Source organism: Protopterus annectens, chromosome 13.part0, assembly GCF_019279795.1.
Source record: "Protopterus annectens isolate FY-2018-M chromosome 13.part0, PAN1.0, whole genome shotgun sequence".
NCBI lineage: Eukaryota > Metazoa > Chordata > Ceratodontiformes > Protopteridae > Protopterus > Protopterus annectens.
Window position 1 is genome coordinate 428,361,481 of NC_056747.1, and position 15,797 is coordinate 428,377,277.

Consider the following 15,797-nt stretch of genomic DNA (forward strand, 5'->3'; position numbering starts at 1 on the left):
CTCCATGCATGAAGGCCTGGAGGACAGACATCTTTTCTTTTCCTTGAACAGGAATGCCTTTTATGCTTTTCCACCCTTTCCATTAATATCCAGAGTACTTCTGAAGATTCAGAAGGACTCCTCAAAGATTATTGTGGTGACTTCCTTCTGACCCAGACAACAGTGGTTCTCCCTTCCTTTTGGAATTCTCCAGGAACATTTACCACAAGCTTCCTCACAGACTGCATTTATTCACTAAGAAAAGGGGTGCTTGATACATCCCTACCCCAAACAACTACACCTGACTTCCTGGATAATAGGCAATTGTTTTCTCTGGACTTGCAGCAGGTAGGAATGGAGGCAAGAAAGCCTGCTGCTAAAAATCATATATTAGCAAAGGGAAAAGGTTTTCTAGTCAATGGCAACAAAACAACTAACCCCATTCTGGGATAGTATTTGTCTATTTTTTTTCACTATTTCTGTGAGGCCATATCCTATTACCTGCCTTAATTCTCTGTCAGGGTTAATTTCTCAGTCATTTCAACATGTCTGTCTGTGCATCACCACTTTCAATGTTATCATGTGTGAAAATGTTTTTGAAAGGGGTGCTACATAAGAACCCTCCCAGAAAAGTGCTGGCTCCTCCTTCGGATCTTTTTCTGTTGGAGAAGCTAACAATTGTTCCATTTGAACCAGCTCATCTCGCTGACTTGAGGTTCTTAACATAAAAAAAGTTTTAGTGATTACTCTGACCTCTACATGAAGAGTATCTGAATTGCAAGTTCTTCTTATGGGTCATATTTATCTTCCACAGAGACAGAGTTTCTTTAATAACTAATGCTTCTTTTATGTCTAACACAATATCAGAGTTTACTTTAAGCTAATCTATCCATCTCTTCTTTCCTGAACCCAAAAATGAAAGAAAAAGGATACTTCATACCTTGGATGTCTACAGATAATTTGGGAGCAATTTTGACAGAACATAATCTTTCATAACTTCTGATAAGGTCACTTCTTGTGAAGGTAAGAAGAAGGGATGACCTCTGTCAAAGTTGACTCTTTCCAAATGGTTATCTGAGGCTATTACCTTTTGTTATTCCCACTGCGACAATACTGTTCCAGGCAAGGTCATGACTCAAACTACCATGGCCTTGGCTTCATCTATGGCTTTTTTGAAAGAGATGGAGTCTGGAATTATTCTAGAGTCAGTAACTTTGTCCACTGTGCATACTTTTGCAAAGCATTACAAGCTAGAATAATCTTCTAGGTCTTGGACAGGCTTTGCTACGATCATTCTCCAGGGGCTCCTGGACCCTTTCCCATCCACCTCCTAGGTATTCTAAATTATGTTAATGTACCCATATAGCTTAGGCTATTACAGCAAAGATCAATATCAAGAACATAATACAGTTGTTTGTAAACTTACCATAACAGTTGATGTTCAAATGACCATTGCTGCAGTAGCCACTCCCTACTTCCACCCCCTTGTTTTTTTGTGTTTTTGTGCCAAGGTTTAGACATGTATTTTTTTCTTTTCCTAGCAATGTTTTCTCAGGGCTTAGCCTTCCTTTCTCAGTAGACATGACAACTCAGTAGGGCTTGGCACCCAAACCTCTTTTTAGTCATCTTAGCTTGAGATAAGTAATGGTTTTGGAGCATGGATAGTGCCCAGAAGCTTTGGGATCTGGCCGGCTGGTATATCCCGCCCATGATATAAGCCATGCTTACATATCTGTAATTTTTTCCTTCTTCTAAAACTGGCCAAGGGCATTTACCACAGGCTTCCCCACAGACTGAATTTACTCACACAAGATAGAGGCTGTTTGATAAACTCCAACCTGAAAACATTTCAATAGACTGCCTGGATGATAGAGTCTTGAAAAGGACTATTTTTCTGAAGAAGTACAGAAAGTGTTTAAAGATGCAAAAAAATGTTACTAGGAAATCATATATGTTTAAGTGGAAAAGATTTTCTAATTGGTGCCATTCAAAGATATAGGATACTCTTAAGGCTACTTCTGGCAAGACAGGTTTGACTATACATGCCACATATGCTTTGAATGTTTTGGAAGCCCTGATCAAGGCAATTAGCTTCATAGCTGACTATTTTAAAAGCCAAGCACATTTCCAGTTCAGTGCCCTATTGAGTTAGTCGCTTCAATACCAGTCCTGGAACTCAAGAAAAAAAAAATCAATCCTTGGAACGTAATAGCAAATTGTGAAACTTGCTGTTACATCTAAAAGGTGATTTTTTTTTTTTGCAGGGCAAACCTCCCAGTATCCCCCTATATGGGATGGGTCTGCCCCACCACACCCCATTACTTATATATGCTAACTATGACATTGTTATTCCTTGGAGAAGACAGAATACCCTGACAGCATATATTTTCTTGTAATCATATATTAATTCCCACTGTTTTCAGGATCAGATGTATGTTCCTCAAACATACAGTGGGAAGCCCACCAGCCCATAAATTCCATTCTGTTCTCTGGCTTTACAGTTTACAGTAGAATTTAGCATTATTACATTCTGATCACATTCCTCTACTTAGGATGTTCATTTTGTGCCCAGTGTTACTCCCAGGTTTGGTACCCCTCAACACTAGGTTGAGAAGCAAAAAAAAAAAAAAAAATTCTAACAAAAAGCAGTCACTTCTCCAGGTTGATACTTAGAAAAGTGCCAGGTCCTAATGACCTACTCCCTTAAGATCTGTGTGACAGCAAAAAAAAAAAAAAAAGAGCCCTTCACTGCTCTAACACTACCTGTGGGGAGAAGCACTAGGTCTCAACGCCTTACCCCTTCACTGCTCTAACAATACCTGTGGGGAGAAACACTAGGTCTCAATGCCTTGCCTCCTAATGCCCTCATGCTCTCATACTCTACATGAGAAGGAAAACATTTAAAAAAAGACTGCTCTCAAAGCTGACACTCCTTCCTTGTCTTTTAAGGACAGAGGAAAAAAAACAGCAAGTTCTCCGATATAGCACTTGAGAGTGTCATGTCCTAAAGCCCTCCATGTCTGCTCCTTGCCTTCATATTTATATGAGGAGTATTAAATTAAAAAACAAAAAAAAGCAGACCTGCCAATCATGCGTCCTGACACCTTGCCTGGGGTGGCTGCCCCCGTCGCCCCACCACAGCTAGGATGGATGAGCCAATATGGTCTGTTATCTCCAATTTGACCCCACTAGGCCTCTCTGGGTCTGGACTACTAATCAAACTGAAATCATTTTTGTCTTAGTCAGGGCTTTATCCATCTGTGCCAAGGAGCCTACTTGAAATAAGAACATGGTTTTAAACATTACCTGACAATGTTAGTATCCATATCTTAACTCCTCTGTCATATGTCATTCCTCAGTAGAACATAAATGCCTTCCTATTTACATTTCTCCAAACCTCTTAGGTACTTGATTATTTTTTCTGTAGTCATTTTGGTCAGCTTGATGGTAATTCCTAGGTAAACATGAGTAACTGTGCAACAAGACAAAATATTACAGTCTATAAGAATCTCAGTAGAATTCAGCATCAGAGATGAAAGGAAAAAGTCTGCTGCCTCTTTATATACGGTTGTTATGCATGACTAGACCAGTTTACATTATATGGCATACTCTTTAAAACAAAATACTTCATACCACCGATGTTGTATCTTATCTCTTATGTCACGTGAGAAAGACATTGCAAAAATTCTCAATGAGCAATCGTAGTATAACTGGAGGCATATCAGACCAGATATTTTAAATCACTTAGATTTGAAATGTCATCAAACATTTATATATCCTAATGAGATTTATTGAATAATCATATTTTAACTGGCAGCACATCAGAGTAGATATTTTTTATCAGTTATACTTAGAATTTAGAGTAGGAATAGCATTAAAAATGTGATGCTAAACTGAATCTATTTACACATACCAATGAAGGTCTAAGTAAGTGGATATGGCAGTATAAAGTCTCTCATAAAAGACTGGTTTACAAAAAATATTAACCTTCCTTGTTAGGGGTCTGACATTCCATGGTCTACTGAGATCAGTCAATTTACTCTGTGAACAATGAAAAAAAAAGAAAACTTCAACGCTTTCACTGAATTATGTATTAGTGCTGGTGATATGAAGCAACAAAAGTCATCTTGATATATCCCAAAAATATAACCTTTTTTTTGCAGGATTGCTTAGGAGGAGCTATCAGATTGCATGAAACAGCATAATTGAAACCAATAGTAAATGACATGTAGCAGCAGCGTTTGATCCTACATTGTCACTAAAGCTGCTGTTACACATGCCAGCAGCCAGGAGGCACTAAACTTTTTTCGGATGCTTGAAAGATGGCCACCCTATGGAAATGTTTATTGAATATTTTAGCTGTACATTTCAACCATGGAGGATGCCTGAAACAAGCTGATTCATTTCCAGAGCTGTTGCACAAGCAAGGTCAAACAACGTAGAGCTCTGGGGTATGATTACAATGGAAATTTGGTACAGGCACTGAAGGACTGTGCTGCTTTTTTCAAAAATGTAGCACAAGTCATTTGCTGCCACTGCACATATCATATACACTAGTTAAACTTCATGTCAAAGGCTTAGGCTACAGAAGCAACCTTCATTTTAGATGCAGTGAAAAGAAGCTGTCTGTTTTTAAATATTCTCCCTAACTAACTACAAAACCATCTGCCATGCACAAATGAACAATTAAATATATTTACGCCTGAGTGAAAAAGCAAAACAGAATAGACAAGGGTTGTGAAACTTGCTGGACTGAGAGACATGCCACCTTAAAAACTCTGCAACATGTATGAAGCTTTACTTGACTGTTCACACAATATTGCAAAACATAGTAAATAGGGTAGAGAATGCATTAAAAAGGTCAGTGCATTCCAAGTCCAATCAGAAACGTTCATTTTCATTGTTAAATTTCAGCCAGTGTACTTTAGCTTTACTGGGCCAGCAGTAAATTATTATAAGTATCATCCCAGGACACAGTGATTTACCAGACACAATGAGCAACAATGTAGCAGGCGAAACTCCTGAGTACAATTTTTACTCCCTTATTGCAACAGTTTGTTAATGTTTCAGATCTATTGTTAAACTTACAGTACAGTATACACAGGCTACAAGCGCTAAGACTGTGAACAGCTGCTTAGTGAAAAACTGCACACCTTGCTAATCCGCTACATCCCCCTTTGCCCTGAGACAGTGACCTCAGAGTTGATTAGATTAGTTAAGGAGGTACAGGAATGATCATCCTCCCCACACTGGGGGATCATGGGAGCTTTGCTCCAAAATAAAACTGCATTTAGAATTGTGTTTAGACTTCCCTTTTTACAGATGAATATTATTCAAAAAGATACTCTGCCTCAGATTATATACTATAAAGCACTTTTCTGCCCAGCTGTAATCCCAGCAAACTTGTAACATTGTTGATGATCTGACATTACCATCATTACTACAGGAAAAAGCTTAGTGTCAAATAGGAGTACCAGAGAAGCCTCATTAATCACTACTGTCTCATTGCTTAACACTTTAAGGGCTACATTTAATAAAACCAATTCACATGGTCCCCACTGTAAATTAAGCAATGAATGTTCTGTTATTTACTGTTGTCACTGCTGGAGTAGAACAAGGAAGCTACATTGTAGGTGATCAGATCTGAATTGCGAGTCACACTGAGACAGAATCATGTTAGCAGCTTACAATTGCCGAAAGTTCATTGCAACAGCGTTCAGATTATTCAGCGGTGACTGACTGGCATACTGGAAAGTGTATTTGGATTTTTCCTCCCAATCTACCCTGTCGATACTGAGAAGTGCCCATTTTATTTAGTTGGTTTGTGCTAGCTGTGATCTACAGCGATCTCCTGTCAAGAGTTTGTATAAAATAATTATTTCAATACCCATTGTCATAATAATCTGCTTATATGGTATGCAGCTGTTTAGGAAAATAATACAAATAATTTTTTCATTGTTGTACAATGACGTGTTGTTCTACTGATGCATTTTTGAAATTGAATAAACATCAGCTTTTGTTTTTTTTTAATCAATTTTTTTTGTGTCCATTTTAACTACTTTGCATTTTGCTTTTGTCATATTTTGTTTACCTTCCATGTGGTATTTCTGGGTTTGTTGGAAATGCACAAAAAAAGAAGTTATGTCTTACCATACCATTGGTATTGTTGATCCTCGTTCAGTCATTACGCATGGGTATCAGTTCCGAGCTCAGAACAGAGCTGGCCATTTTCCAAGCTTGCGTCAGTTTCAAACTCTCGAGCTAAATTCTTACCCACAATCCCCGTCTCCCTGTTACCTCAGATTGAGTTTGCAAGTTAAAGAAGGTAGAGGCTACCTCTGGTCAAATAACCTAAGAGAACTGGATGGTGAGATCCACTAGAAACCACAGGAGGGGGAAGGAGGGAGGGTCGTAATGACTGAACAAGGATCAACAATGCAGATGGAATGTTATGGTAAGACATAACTTCTTTAGCTGATATTGTTAATCCTCGTTCATTCCTTACGCATGGGATAGAGTCCCCAGCTACCTCTATTCCTGGGAGGCTCTCATGGAAGGACATTCCTGAGCACCATAGAACCGAAAGATGCTCTTCCCCTGGAGGCCAAATCCAATTTGTAATGATTGATGAAGGTATGAGGCGTAGCCCAAGTTGCAGCTGCACAGATGTCATGTAAAGAAGCTCTGGCATGGAAGGCAGCAGAAGTTGCCACCGACCTTGTTGAATGAGCTTTCATGGTAGTAGGCAACAGGATATTACGTTGTGTGTAAATAAAGGTCACACAGTCCTTCAACCATCTAGCTAATGTGACCTTAGCAACAGCAGATTCTAATCTAGATCCAGAAAAGGCCAAAAATAACTGGTCAGATTTACGAAAGGGTTTAGTCCTGTTTAAGTAAAAATGTATTTGCCTGTGTATATCTAGGGTATGTAGGCAATACTCTCCTCTGTTTGAATGGTTGGGAAAGAAAAGTGGCAATTCAATGGCTTGATGAATGGACATTTCAGAGATCACTTTAGGCAGAAATGACAGATTAGTTCTCAGAGACACTCTATCTCTGTGAAAAATCAAGTCTGGACTCCTGATACATAGTGCTTGAAGTTCAGAAATCTATCTGGCAGAAGTAACAGCGACCAAAAACAAGGTTTTCCATGACAAATACTTGAGGTCACAAGAAAAGGCTGGTTTGAAAGGTGCCATTGTCAGAGCTTGTAGAACTAATGATAAATCCCATGGTTGAATAGGTTCTCTAAAAGGTGGCTTCGGATGATTCATACCTTTTATGAAGGTCTTGCACAATTTATGGGAAATAAGAGTGGAATCTTGGACACCCTCATGAAAATTAGAAATTGCAGCCAAATGAACTCTAATGGTAGAGGCCGATAGACCTGATTGAAACAGGTCAGCTAGATAGTCTAGTATTATCGACACTGGTGCTGAAAAGGGGTCTACTTGTTTATCTTTCAGCCAACAGGTAAATCTTTTCCACTTACTCAGATAAGTAATTCTAGTGGAAGCCTTATGAGAACCAATGAGAATATCACATACTGGTAAAGAAAGATCATTCTGCCTGGCAATCAAGGGAATTGGAGTAGCCAAGCCGTTAGCTTCAGGCTGTTCAGATTGGGATGAATCAGGTTCTGTGGGTGTGAGATCAACTCCGAGATTGGATGGAGAATCCATGGTCGATCTAGTAGGTGAGGCCAAAGGAATGGGAACAAAATCTGTTGGGGCCAATATGGTGCTATGATGATAACCTTGCTCTTCAACCGCCGGGCTTCCTTCAGAAACTGGGGAATGAGAGGAAAGGGTGGAAATGCATAGAGAAGACCTGAAGGCCAATCATAGACTTGAGCATTCCTGGGTGACTGTCCCAGAGGGGGAATCAGGGCGAAGTAGTTGCTGCATTTGTAGTTGGATGGGGATGCAAAGAGGTCACAACAAGGACAGCCCAGCGGTGGAAGATCTCCACCACTATCAAGGGATTCAGGAACCACTCGTGAGGTTGAAGATTGCACCTGCTCAGTCTGTCTGCTATCACATTGGAACTCCCGGGAATGTGCGTTGCTAGAAGAAAATGGTTGGTAGCCATCGCCCATTGCCATATCCTCATGGCCTCTCGACAAAGGGGGTAAGATTTGGTTCCACCTTGCTTGTTGATGTACCAGACCACCGCCATGTTGTCTGATTGAATTGCAATTGCCCCAGAAGGCAGCAGGGGATGGAATGCTTGCAACGCCAGAAGCAGCGCCCTCAGCTCTAGAACATTTATATGCAGATGAGCCTCCATTTGGGACCAAGTGCCTTGGACTGTCTGTCCCTGACATAGCCCCACCAACTCCATCAGGGAGGTGTCCGTGGTCACTGTGGCCTTGGGTTGCTGGGGGGAGAAGGGGCGAGACCATTGTGAGAGATTGTGTGTCATCCACCAATTTAAATCCTGTTTGCACCTGTGGGTTACTCGAATCGTGGCTGAAAGAAGATAATGAAAAGGATACCATTGGGTGAGCAGTAGCCATTGTAGAAGCCTCATGTGAAACCTGGCCAGGGGAACAATGGTGATGGAGGCTGCCATGAAACCCAACAGCTGTAGAACTGAGTGAACCATGGATTTTTCCTTTGAAAGGATTAGAAGTAGTTGTTGCTTTATCCTTAGAATTCTGTCCCCTGGAATAGCAGCTCTGCAGTTTTTTGTGTCCAAGATAACCCCTATGAATTCTGTCGACTGAGATGAGGTGAGATTGGATTTCTACCAGTTTATGGTTAGGCCTAGCCTTTGAGCAGTGAGGAGAGAGTATGCCAGGGCTTTTTCCAGTAGATGTCTGGTGGGGGCGGAAATGAGCCAGTCATCTAGGTATGGAAACACCTGGAATCCTTGAAGTCGCAAGTGAGCTGTGACAACTGCCATGCACTTTGTGAAAATTCCAGGGGTGGTAGAGAGTCCGAAGGGCAGTACTCTGAACTGGTAGTGACTGACTCCCACACAGAAGTGCAGGAATCTTCTTGATGGCCTGTCCACCTTTATGTGGTAGTATGCATCTTGAAGATCTATAGAGCACATCCAATCATCTTTTTCCAAAAGCGGGAGGATAGACTGTATAGTGACCATCTGGAATGTTTGTACTCTCACAAACTTGTTCAATACACTGAGATCCAAAATTGGTCTCCAGTCCCCGGTTTTCTTTGGCACCAAAAATAATCTTGAGTAGAATCCGGATCCTATCTGGTCTGGAGGGACTATTTGGATGACTCTCTTTCTTAGCAGCTTTTCTATCTCTAGTGCTGCCTCATCCCTTTGACTGGGTGGATCGTCGAGATGATTTCTTGAAGGGACAGGACAAAAATCGAAGGGGATATGATAACCTCTGGATATGATCCTTTGTATCCAAGAATCAGTGGTGATGGTTAGCCAGGCAGAAGGGTACAAGGAGAAACGTCCCCCAACCACCTCCAGAGGAAAGGAGTTGGGCCGCTCTTCAGGAGCACTGGTAGGATTGACCAGGGAAAGAATCCCTGGAACCCTGGTTACATGGTCCCCCTCTACCCCAAAATGAGCCTCTTCCCTCTGAGTTTCCCCCTCTGCCTCTGGGGGAGAACTCGGCCTATGTGTCACGGAAAGGACCCTGAGATTTCTTGAACCATATCTTCCCACTCTTTTGGTTTCGAGAGAAAGCACATTGAAGGGAAGAATAACGGAAACCTACGGCAGGAAAGGGTCTTACCATCCTGTTCCCATCTGGCCAGTGTGCTTTTAACTTTGGGCCCAAACAACAAGGAGGGCTCAATGGGGGCATTAAGAAAGGAAGACTTAAAAGGTTCCGCGAAGTTGCACAAGTGCATCCAGGTGTGTCGTCTCAAGACCGCAGCTGAACCTGCTGCTCTAGTTGCTCCTTCTGATGCATGAGATATCAATCGCATAGAGGAGTTAGATATAGATGCAATGGTGGCCAGCTGAGAGGCCACTTTGTCACGGACCTCATCAGACACTGCACCAGCCAAGGTTTTAGAGAGCACAGAAACCAGATCCCTTTGAAGCCTGGTAAAATGTGCCATATAATTCATGGACCTGATAGCAAAGGTCACTGAAGCAAAGGTGCACTTCCCTATTCTGTCCAGGGCATGGGACTCTCTGTTAGGTGGATGGACAGTCTGGCTTTCTTCTTCTGCCAGATCCTTTTTTGTTGCGGTCACCACCACCAAAGCATCTACAGGAAAACCTTTGGACCAATGGGGATCTGAAGCAGGAGGGGACAAGATCTTATCTAGCCTCAGGGGAATAGCTTTGACGGTATCAGGGGCCTTCCAAGCATGCTGCACAATGAACTTGATAAGTTCATCGGTAGGTGGAGTAACCCAGGAGGTAGGGGGCCGGGTGCGAAAGGCCTGCAGGAACACAGATTCCTCAGGGGTTGGATTAGAGGACTGCTAGTCACCTCTCTGTTTTAGGATTTCGAGGATATCGCCAAAGGATACCTCAGAGAGTGACCATGGGGATCCTTCCCCCTCATCAAAATCTGTGTCTTCGGTGAGGGACTCCTCTGTGGAGTCCATGTGCTTCCTCTTGCACAAACTTTTCCGGTGGACCTCCTCAGCGGGAGAAGCTGGGGAAGACAACAGAAAGGGGGATTCCTGAGGGAATATGTCCTGAGGCCTTTGCACCCGGTGTCCGCTAGGTGCGACTTGTGAAACCAGTGTACCAGAGGAGGGCGGAGGTATAGACAGTCCGGTATCACCAGCAGCAGCGAAAGCCTTCTCCATCAGTTGGAATCCTGGTCCACCCGGAGAGGAGTGTATGTCAAGGACAGGGGGCACCCCCTCCCCTAAGTGGCTCAGCCTGCTGACCCGGAGTCCTTGGATGGCTGTAGAACTGCAAGCTATGCATGTCACAGCTGACATCCTGGGTCATAGAAAAACTTTCCTGCCATGAAGGCAACTGCGGTTCCTTAGTGAGATCTATAAAGAGAACCACAGAAGGGGAAGACTGTACTATATCCATGGACATCAAAGGCAATGAAGGAAGAGAATAAGAAGGTGTCTTTGGAGATGGGTGATCACCTCCCAAAGAAGGATAGTTCCTGAGGGGTGGAATACCTCTGGCCAAGAATGCCTGGTCCACAAGACGCAACACATCTTGTTCGGAAAGGCTTCTAGTGGACCTCACAGAGACTGAGGGAGAAACAGGCCTGTCCACAAAAGAGGCAGACTCGGTGCCTGTCTCACTGACCGCACTGAGGAGAACGGTGCAGAGAGAGACTGGACTACTGTTGTCTACACCGAAGAAGTCATCGGTGCTGATGTCATTGTCTGCACCACCACAGGGATCGGTGCCGAAGTGGTTGTCGGTGCCGAAGCTGGAACCAACAAAACTAGACTCAACAATAAAGACCTCGGTTCCGAGGAAGATCTCGGAGCGGACGTGGTCAAGGTCTGTGCTGACTGAATGGTCGGTGCCAATACAGTGGTAATGGTCTGAACCGAAGAGCCACTCAGTGCCGATATGTAGAAGGCTGCAGGAGAGGATGGAACAGAAATCACTAATGGAGCCGAAGGCTTCAGTGCCAAAGGTCTGGGCACCGAAAGCTCTGGGGCTGACTGAGAGAGCTTCAGGCCAAAATTTTAGCCTTTTTAGGTTTTGGTTGCTGAGAGTCCCCAGCCAGGGATGAAGGCAAGGATTTAGCCTTAGAAGAAACATCCATTTTCTTATGGGCTTTAGGAGGGTTTGAGACCTCTGACCCAGAAATAGCCTATGAAAAGGGAGATTTTAGAAGTCCCTTTAGTATCAGCTTGTTTTTCCTTTATAACAAGGTTCTATTAGAAAAGTTCTCACAAATAGTACAAGGAGGTTCAACAGATAAATGGGAAGCTCCCAAACAATAAACACATAAAGAGTGTACATCAGAAGTAGGCAGTTTGTGTTCGCAATCAGAACACCGCTTAAACCCCAGACTACCTTGTTTATCTGCCATATGAACGAATAGAAAGTACCAACAATGGTACAAGACAGTACCCAAAGGTTTGAAAGAGAAAGGAAAAAGGATTACCAATGATGGCAAAGAGAAAATTACCTTGCGGTAAAAAAGGTAAGTAAAGGACAGAAAAACCTGAGGAAATTATGAATGCTAGATGCGATAGGGCAAGAGACAATAAAATATCAACTTTTCTGACAGAAAAGTAATTTGTAAAGCAATTAAGCAACACTTGTACTTAGCTCAAGAGAAGTAGCTTGACACGACCGGATGGCAATGCGGCAAATGAAATCTGAGGTAACAGGGAGTGGGGGATTGTGGGTAAGAGTTTAGCTCAAGAGTTTGAAGCTGACGTGAGCTTGGAAAATGGCTGGCTCAGTTCCGAGCTCGGAACCGATACCCATGCCTAAGGAATGAATGAGGATTAACAATATCAGATCTATGCTTAGGAATTTGAACAGACGTTTGTTGAAATTGTTGTTTTATGCGAAAAGAGAGAGAGAAAGAGAAGGGATCCGACACCTCCTACTTAATATAATCACCTTAGAGCTCACGCTTATTCATATAAAAGGTAGTTACTTATTTCTTTTGCACAAAAACGTATTTCCCTTTTTATTTCTTTTGCAAAGTTAAAGAAAAAAGCACTAGTTTGAAAAATGCAATGTTGAATTAATCCAGTTTGAATATTTATGTTTCAGCATAAGCCATGGCTCGCTATATTTTTATTGGTGCATAGGGACAAAATGAACTGGAAAAAAAATCCATCCCTCCTTCCAGTTTTTTATCTGCTATAAAATGGAAGATGATAAAATTAATTATTAAAAATAAAAACTAGTAAACTAAACTTAAAAAAAAGAAAAAAAAAACTAATGAAATTAGACATAACATGCATAACAGTTATGATGTCAGTATGGTATGCTGGAGGTCTTGGGTTCAAATCTCAAATAAACTGTCAATGTTATCCTTTCACTTGCATGATTCTAAAAGTGCCTAATCAGAGGTTTTTCCTGTTTTCGGGTGTCTGTTTTGAATTTGACCATAATCACCATGCTGGGGAGTTCCTAGCTGAAAGGATAAAGCTCTTGCTGAAAAGTTCAACACCTATCTGTCCAGAGGCTCTTGAAGGTCCTATGGAAGTGATGTCAGCATGGTATGCTGCAAGTCCTGAGTTAAAGTCCCAATAGTACCTAAGCAGTAGGATTTTTCCATATTTGTGTGTGTGTAGGTTTGTAATTTGACCTTAATCACCATACTGGGGATTTCCTAGCTGAAAGGATAAAATTTGTTAAGGGTAATGGAAAACTTACCGGAACAGAGGCTCTTATTGGTCTAGTGGCAGTGGCACTATCACACTGTGTTGGGAGCCTTGGGTTCAAGTCACAGAAGAGAATTATGTTATCCTTCCACTTGTATGGTTGTAAAAATACCCACACAGAGGGATTTTTCAGTATTTCTGTCTGTTTGTAATTTAAAATCGTCTTTATGCACTTATCAATTTGTTGTTTAAGTTGCTTAATAGAGAAACCATGATGTATTGAGGAAACATGTTTCACATGCCCAGAGCATTATTTTATTGCTCCAGGTAATGTACAACTCATTTCTGCAAATTTTTGGAACAATTATTCAGAGGCCTTAGACTGTAAATGTAATGTGAATTATGATAAACGGTGTAGTGAAGAGAAAATGCCCTTAATGCATAATTTTCCTTCTGTGGAATAGTTAATGTTTTGTGCAACTCTGTTTAAAAAAATGTAATTAATGTAAGTGTGGATGTATAGGAGCATATGTATATATATATATATATATATATATATATATATGTATATATATATATATATATATATATATATACACACACATATATGTGTATATGTAGAGAGAGAGGCCACCTGTTTCTGTGTCTGTGTACTGTCAGGTGTTACAGGATAGTAAGTATGCCACATATAGTAAGAAGAGAATAGCTGTGAAGGTAGAAATGTCAGGAAACTTTCCTTACTGATTTGTTTGCTAAAATTAATTTGGCTTAGAGTCAGATTCCATGAATGACAGGATAGAATAGTAGAGGGCCTCTGTCACCCAGTAGTTTAATCTTCCTTGATACTATATCTCATCTCTGCCTCTAGTACAATATCCTACCCTGGGCAAGGTACTCCTTAGAGTACCCCACACTACACTGCTGGCCCAGTTCTGAGGGATACTCCTTCAGAGTCAGTGAGCCTCATTGCCGCTTCCTGACAAAATCCATCAATCACCAAGCTGTCATGAATATCAAGGGAAAATGAAGCTGGATGCCCCCAATATACCCCTGTAGGTTCAGTGGGACAATGTACAAATGACAGGTAAATCCTTGTCATGCATGCATCTTGTTAGTATAGTGCCAGTGATCCTATTATGGTATGTTTGAGGTCTTGAGTTCAAGTCCCAAATGAGTGTTATGTTATCCATTCAGTTGTATGATTCTAACAGTACCCAAAATGTGATGTTAGGGGTGCATTCAGGGTGCCGTAGGGCTGCACTGCAAAAGCACACTCCTTTTTCTAAAGTAACTAGCTAAGATCTTTCTCAGGGTTTGCAGGATGCCCTCACAAAATGGCACTACTCAGGTGCCTGGTCCTGCCTGGCCTCAAAGGAGGACAGCACCAACCTCTGTGCCCATCTCTCTGTCAGAACTGGTACTGGTAATACAGGCATATGACCTTTAGATTATGTAATGCCTGCAGTACTGTTGTGCAGGTGGAGCACCACAAGTACCCAAACAGCCCATTTACATGAACGAGCAACGGTGTTACTTTAGCTACATAGGAGTTCATGCCAATGTACAATTTCAGGATTCCATGGCTTGCCATACCTGACAATACCTTGAGAAGTGGGCATAGAGCTCTGGGAGGCCTCTTTAGCTTATATAGCTTAATGACTCTGATGTGTAGAATAAATGCCAAGTGTAGTGTGCTATGTCAGGTATAGATTTGTTTGGCAACTCCACAATAACACAAAACGTCTTACAGAAAGTCTACCTGCCATGGTGTAGCTTTGATTTTCTCTGAGGAAAATATTAACATTTCAAAAGTTATAGCCATCTTTTCTTAGTAAAATGCAACCATCTTCTTCTTATGAAATATGGCCACTTACCTTACCTGTTTACAATCATTTTAATTACTAGGAATGGGCATAAGGTAATTCTCAGTAGTCTGCCCTGTCCCAAAAAGAGCTGAACTTCAACTTTATTAAAATGTTTACTAAACTTAACATTGTATAGTAAAATAAAATGCAGTAAGTACATACAAATACAAATACAATTCAAATTATCAAATACCATGAAAGAAAAATATAAAAGATAGGAATACATGACTGAATACATTCAGATATCAAGAACTGCAAGTTAAGCATTTACAGACAAAATATCAAATACAGGCAAGCTGTGTGTGAATACAAAGGCAGTGATGTTTGTCAAAGCAAGCAAAGGCTGTCAAAAATAATTCCAGGCATCACAATCAATCTTTCAAAAGATAAAATATGGTAAAGACCAGAGACAAAGATTCAAAACAGGCTCCACTGTACTGCATGGAAATAACAGAAGTATCTGATTTTCCAGCAAATGAAAGGAACTGTAATAACACTATGAAGTAAGATGGCAGGAGGAACAGTTCAGTCCATCAGCAATATCAAACTGAAGACCAAATCAATGTGAAGCTTGTCAGATGCAGCAAACACATATAGGCAGCAGATTATCTGAAGAAGAATGCCCAAAAATAAGTATTGCGGCTCATTTAAGTGTCAAAACTGACAAAGTTTGGACTAATACAAGGCATGCAGAGAGAGAGAATCTCTCCGCTTTACATACCATCACAGT